The following is a 6,463-nucleotide window of genomic DNA, read 5'->3' on the forward strand; positions in this document are numbered from 1 at the left end:
TGTTTGGCGCGACGGGGATGAGAACCCGCGACCCTCAGATTACGAGTCGCACGCCTTAACCCACCTGGCCGTGCCGGGCCGATGTGGAGTCGCAACGATCTGTTCTTTCCTAGTAAAACATAATTATAAATATTTTTTCAGTTTAATGTTCTGAAAAGAAAAATATATTTCTTAATGATTTAAAACTCTGAAAGGATGTCAAGTTCTTTCTCTTAATCATCAATTATTAATAAATTTAAGAAATGCAAAATAAAATATTTATAATTTTTGGAAACAAAAAAATAGAATATTGTTATTTAAACTGCATTAAAGAGCTAGAAATTAAAGATGAGTGAAAGCGAGATCTTTTAAATGTGCAGTTACGGGTTTTTGCTCACTGTCGACTCCATCTGGTCTAGAATTATTCTGAAAACGTGATACTTCCTATATTCACATTGAATACTTTTTATAAAGATTTTCCCACAAGATATTAAGAGTGGTTAACAAGTACTTATATCGTACACATCTCTTACTCATTTTCCTAGTACACACAATAGCTAGCTGCATGATCAAACCCAGCAAAGTCGTGTATAAATTAGATCTATATCTTGAAATCAACAGGAAAATGCTTTCAAAGATATAATTGACAATGATGAATGTGGGTACGCCAGTTATAAGATATTAACCTATCTTTCCAATCCTATATTTAACTTTAGAATGCACAGGTAACACTCCTTTCTAAGCCTTTCCTTAATGATTATGAAAGACAATGGGTAAGTAAAGTGCTAATTTATTTGTCGTCACTTGCTTAGATACTGTTCGCTCGAGCTTTAAATAACAAAAAAATTATACATGTAGTGTTACTTAAATCATATTTATCGTTACGTGTGCATATGTCTTTGTATTTTTATTGACAAAACAAAACGTAAAATATTAAATTACTTCCTGCTTTTTCAGTTTTTTGTTAAATATTCTTTACACCTTCACAAGGAAGACAAACTGTAACCTTCCATGTGTTTAAGGAAAGGCATCAATTCTTTTAATAATCTCTTCCATCACTGTAGCTTTTTTAGTCCACTAGATGATTTTCTCCCTGAAAATAAATCCCTTGTAATCTTGAATAAAATATATTTTAAAATACTTTACTGAAATCCATTTTTTCATTGTAATATGCATTCCTATTACAGTTCACAAAGCTAAATCTAACTTCGTATTTCTTTGCTAAAGTCACTTAAATTTTTCGAATGTCTTTGTTAAGTAAACCCAACGATGTGTTTGACTGCAACTATACTTATCATATTTCTTATTAAGCTTTTATTATTACCATGCACCAAACTTGGAAACTTTTCTTGAAAGTATGAAGCCAGATAATGTACAATAGTAGTAATTTGAGAAAGTTGCTAGCTGCACTGGGATTTATTGAAGAAACGTGTGGTTTACTTCATTTTCTTTTCATGCACATATTACTTTCTATAATCCTTGATCAACTACTCGTCTCGTTATGAAAAATAAAAGTAACTAAAAATGAGAATATTGAATATAAAAACAAAAGGAAAAACAACAACAGTGTTTTATTTTACTCAGTGGCGGATTTAAGGTTGTGTGGGCCCAGGGATTAATGACTTTTGTGAGCCCTACATCCCATGTAATTTTACATAGAATAAAATTATCATTTGATCTCCATTAAGACCAGGGATCATGGAGCTGAGACCCCTCTGGCCACTAACTAAATACGTAACTGATTTTACTTGTTAATACCATGTGCACGTATAAGACAATTTTAATCTCTGAAAAACAACCCGCACACACAGCTCTAAAATAAATTAATGATTTTCAGGTATTGTTCTAATAACACGTAAAATCCCCAAATTTCTTCCTTTTTGCTTTTGCCTCCCAGTGACACAGCGGTATGTTTAGATACTTTGAACGCTAGAAACCGGGTTTCGCTACTCGAGTTGGACATAACACAGATAGCTCATGTAGAGAATGCATTACATTTCAAGAGTACCTTGGTGAATTAATATACATTCCTTGTGTGGTCCTTTAAATTGCATTGTTTATATATACTATATAACATGTATTTATATTCCTCTAGATGCTGCTACAGTCTACAATGTGAAAAGCATCCAGTGTTGCACTGTTTTCTTGGAGAGACCCCTGTCTTTCCATACCAAATGTAAATCCTAATTCAGTAAAGTTAGAGTAATTTTTTTGCTGTGAAACGTGTCTCATGCAGGTACATGGTTTTAGTTCTGATGAAAATAAACATTTGTGGTTTCTGAAACTGATTATTTTGTTACAAAGTTTATGAATTTCAGTGGCTATAATATACATTTATTTTTAACAAATTTATTTCTTTTTTCAGTTTACTAGTTTTGTTTTTAATGTTTCAGATTATTTTTATATTACTTATAATTGTTATATTTCTTTTGGGATATGGAAATACAGATGACTCCCATACTTCTCCTATAAGGCCCCAAACCACATGACCCAGAAGACGAAATAGCAGTGTTACAGCCTCATGACGACCTACAAGGAGTATCATGTTTATTATCGCCGCTCAGTGGCACACCGGTATGTCTGCGGACTCATACCGCTAAAATTCGGGTTTCGATACCCATGGTGGGCATAGCACAAATAGCTCATTGTGTAGCTTTGTGCTTAATTCTAAACCAAACACACAATATTTGTTTTCTGCTTATAAAATCATTTGCGAAACAAAGAAAAGGTTAGAAAAATGATTAACTGCTGTTACACAGATATTTTAGATTTACTAACTTATACTGATGTAAGTTCAAAGAAACATTTTAATGAATGAGTAGTTTATTTCAGTCGGCTTAGTTTTTCATATATTTTGTATATCATTTTATAACAAATAACTCTACCATACATTATCGTTTTGTTTTACACGTGAACCAAATTATAAACGTTTCTGATCTATTCTTTTTAGTATACAAAGAAATGATATCACTATAATTATTTTACGTTAGTATTTTCGTTCATTGTGTATGTAATAAAATTTTCTGTGGAAAGAACAAATTGAAACATGAGAAAGAACTCCTAGAATAGTAAAATTATTCCCAGAAAGTAGAAGGGATATAACTCCTTTTAAATAGATGTAAAATTACTCATTTAAAGAGCAGAAAAACATTACTCGTTTTTTAAGAAGTACATATACTCCATAAAAGGAGTGTACCAGAGGATAAGGCATATACTCCCTTTTAAAAGTACTATTACTCTGTTTTAAATGTGCAATGTGTAGTCTTGTGCTTTACTCTAAATAAACGATCTTTGTTCTTTATCCATGTAGTTAATCGTGACCTTAAGATGAAAAGATCAGCAAAGGAAAAAATCGGTTATTTCTAATTTACTAAGTGAAAGGAAGAGTAAAGATTGAATGGCAGCTAGATAACACTCAAGGCTAACATCACTGAGTTAAATTTACTAAATAAATGGCATTTAGACGATACTCAAGGCTTGCATGACTGAGTTAAATTTATTAATTTAGTGGCACTTAGGCGACACTCAATGCTACCATCACTGAGTTAAATTTATTAAATGAATGCCAGTTAGTCGACACTCAATGCTAGTATTGCTGAGTTGACTTTGTTTCATAATAATAAATAGATTGATGTGAAATGACGTAATGACTGTTAATTACGTCTTTCAAAACATTATATTTGTCTTCATGGACTAAGAAAAATAAGGCTTGAGAAATATGCCGATATTATATTCTTGAAACTATTTATAAATGTACAAATTTTATTGTTCATTTAATTAAATACTAGCATCATAAGGACACATAACAATGAAAGCGCCTTATAGTTATATAACATGTTATTACTGCGTCTTAGAGAAAAATATGGTCATAGAAGTTCAAACCGATGTCTTTAGATTGTACACTGCACTGTAGATATCCTGCCGATCAGCAGGTTGTAATCTAAAGCTAATGGTGAACAAAATAATTTAATTTAATGAGCAGGTAGTTAAGTTTTTAGTCTTACAAAATGGGTTTATTAACTTTAGATAGTAAGAACGTGCAGGTCCTTGTCAAGCAATTGAAGCGATTTTGTTAGTGAACCAATATACTTGCTTCCTTTGATTTTGTAGTTATCACGTACCCATATGTATATATGGTGATACGACAATAGCGTGAAGTGACCGAGGCTCTTTCCAAACTTTGGATAATAAGTCTGGAAAACAAAATTTCTCACTAATGGTCTTTCATAAGCTGCTAGAAAGCAATTATGACAGATGAGAGCATTAATAAACAGCGTCCACAAGGGCTAGTATGGACAACTTTCAGTATACTTATTGTAGATGCTTAACATTGCGGAAGCGAAGAATGACCACGAGCCGCTCCTGAAGGAATCACGGTTTACATGATTATAACGTGAACGGAAGGTGTAATGACACAAGAAAAGAAAAACAAAGGGTTGGTATGAACTTTTACTCATGTAAATGCTTTTATAGACGTACTTATATAATGAAAAATAGTCAGGTAGGCATAGAGGTAAATAGGTAGACAGAAGAGCTTGTGGTAACAAGATTGACAGAGAGGAGAAAAATATAACAGTAACATTTCTGCTGAATTATGTGTTATTAGTTAGCTATTGTCTTAATGTCAATCTCGTGTAATTTGATGTATGTAACTGAAGAAGAAGAACTGATCGAATCTGTCACGATGTAGAATGATTGACTTTAGCAAACACGAACATAATCAAGTTGAGAACCAGCACACGTGATAGTAAATACGATAACATTTAAGTTCAAGTAATTTTATAAAGATATAAATGATATGATAAATAATAAAATAAGTGGTCGATAATGCAATAAATCTAACATAAATTTCTGGTTTCATATATCATTGTGTGTATTGGAAATGAATGTGCATTACAACCCTTACATTCGCCCCCCCCACCACCTTTCCCTGGTATACACACAAATGGCTAGTGCAACAAGAATTGTTGTGTTTTCTGGATGAACAACTTTTTTTTATGTCATTGTATCAACAAAAATGAGCTGTATTATGTTTTATTTTTTATGGAATTTATTACATCACAACTGGGTGACGTAAAGTAAACTGTCTTTATTTAGTTTATCCATGATGGAATAAGGCGTAGTTATACCATTCACAGACGTATTCAAACCAGAGAGAACATAAATACCAATATTAGTGGTATAGAAGGTGTTTTACATTCGTCAAAGATTTATTCAAATCAGAGAGAACACAATTATTAATAATCATAATGGAAGAAAGTCTTGTTATATATCAGTTGCAGGTTTATTCGAACCGAACAGATAATAAAAACAAATGCCCATAATGAAAGAGTATGTTGAAAGTTAACAGTATAAAGTTTATAAAAAAAAGTAACATAAACTGCAAATGTTTATTTTTCCCTAACGTAAAAAAATTTCTCCGATTTTGAATTCAAAATGAGAAAATTGAAACAAATACAAAAAGAATCACGTGCTTTATGAGATATCTAGAACACATTTTATACTCGTTGGTTTCTGATGTTCACCAACTTTCAGTGTTTAAAGTTGGTTGTACGTTGCTGTTTCTGAGGTAAATCTATCATTATAGTGAAAATGAACTACCTACGATTGGTTTTTGTCAGCCTTTGACCTAAAACTTAAACATAACAAAACTATTTCTAATCGGTGCTCAGCCTCTTCCATTAATGTTTTATGCAAATTAGTCAAATATTCTACAGTTATTGAGATCAATACTCAAAAGTTCGATTTTAGTGAAAAGTTTTAAATGACATCAAGAAAAGAAAGTTAAATTGAATGTTTTATGTAATGTCGCGCATAAATTCAATAAGACGTAATAATATCCATATAAATGGAAGGTTACTGTTGAAAAGGTCAATATTAATGAATGTTGATTCTAATTGTTTTCGCGGACTTTGTACAGAATAATAGCTAGAAATGTCGAAACACTATTCTCTGCTTTATTGGTAAAAGTGTTAAAATCCATACCACCCGATCTGAGACACATTTTCATTCAATGTGGATTTCTCATCATCAAGAATCACGAATAATTATCGCCTGGTTTCTAAATCACATGTGTATTTAAAACCGATAGTAACGTAAAGTTTTAATTTTAAAATTAAACATACTTTTATGCACGAGAAAAAATTTCAAATTTTACATGTGAAATAATTATAACTTTCAGATAATCATCAATTTCTTTTAAAGAAAAACTTTCTGTTTTATCTTTCATGTTCACTATCAAATCAAAATTTCTTTATTTATTTGATAGACTTGACCAATCGTGTAATTATCATTAAAATTAGATTGATTGTTTCGAATTAACCACATAGCTAGCTACACAATGGGCCATCTGTGCTCTGCCCATCACGTGTATCGAAACCCAATTTCTAGCGGTGTGAGTCTGCAGACATAGCGCTGTGCCATTTGGGGCGGGGGGCAAAAACAAGTAGGAAGTAACTGTAAATTATGTTTTGTTCTTTTTATA

The sequence above is a fragment of the Tachypleus tridentatus genome, chromosome 7 (assembly GCF_004210375.1).
Source record: "Tachypleus tridentatus isolate NWPU-2018 chromosome 7, ASM421037v1, whole genome shotgun sequence".
In the NCBI taxonomy this organism is placed as follows: domain Eukaryota; kingdom Metazoa; phylum Arthropoda; class Merostomata; order Xiphosura; family Limulidae; genus Tachypleus; species Tachypleus tridentatus.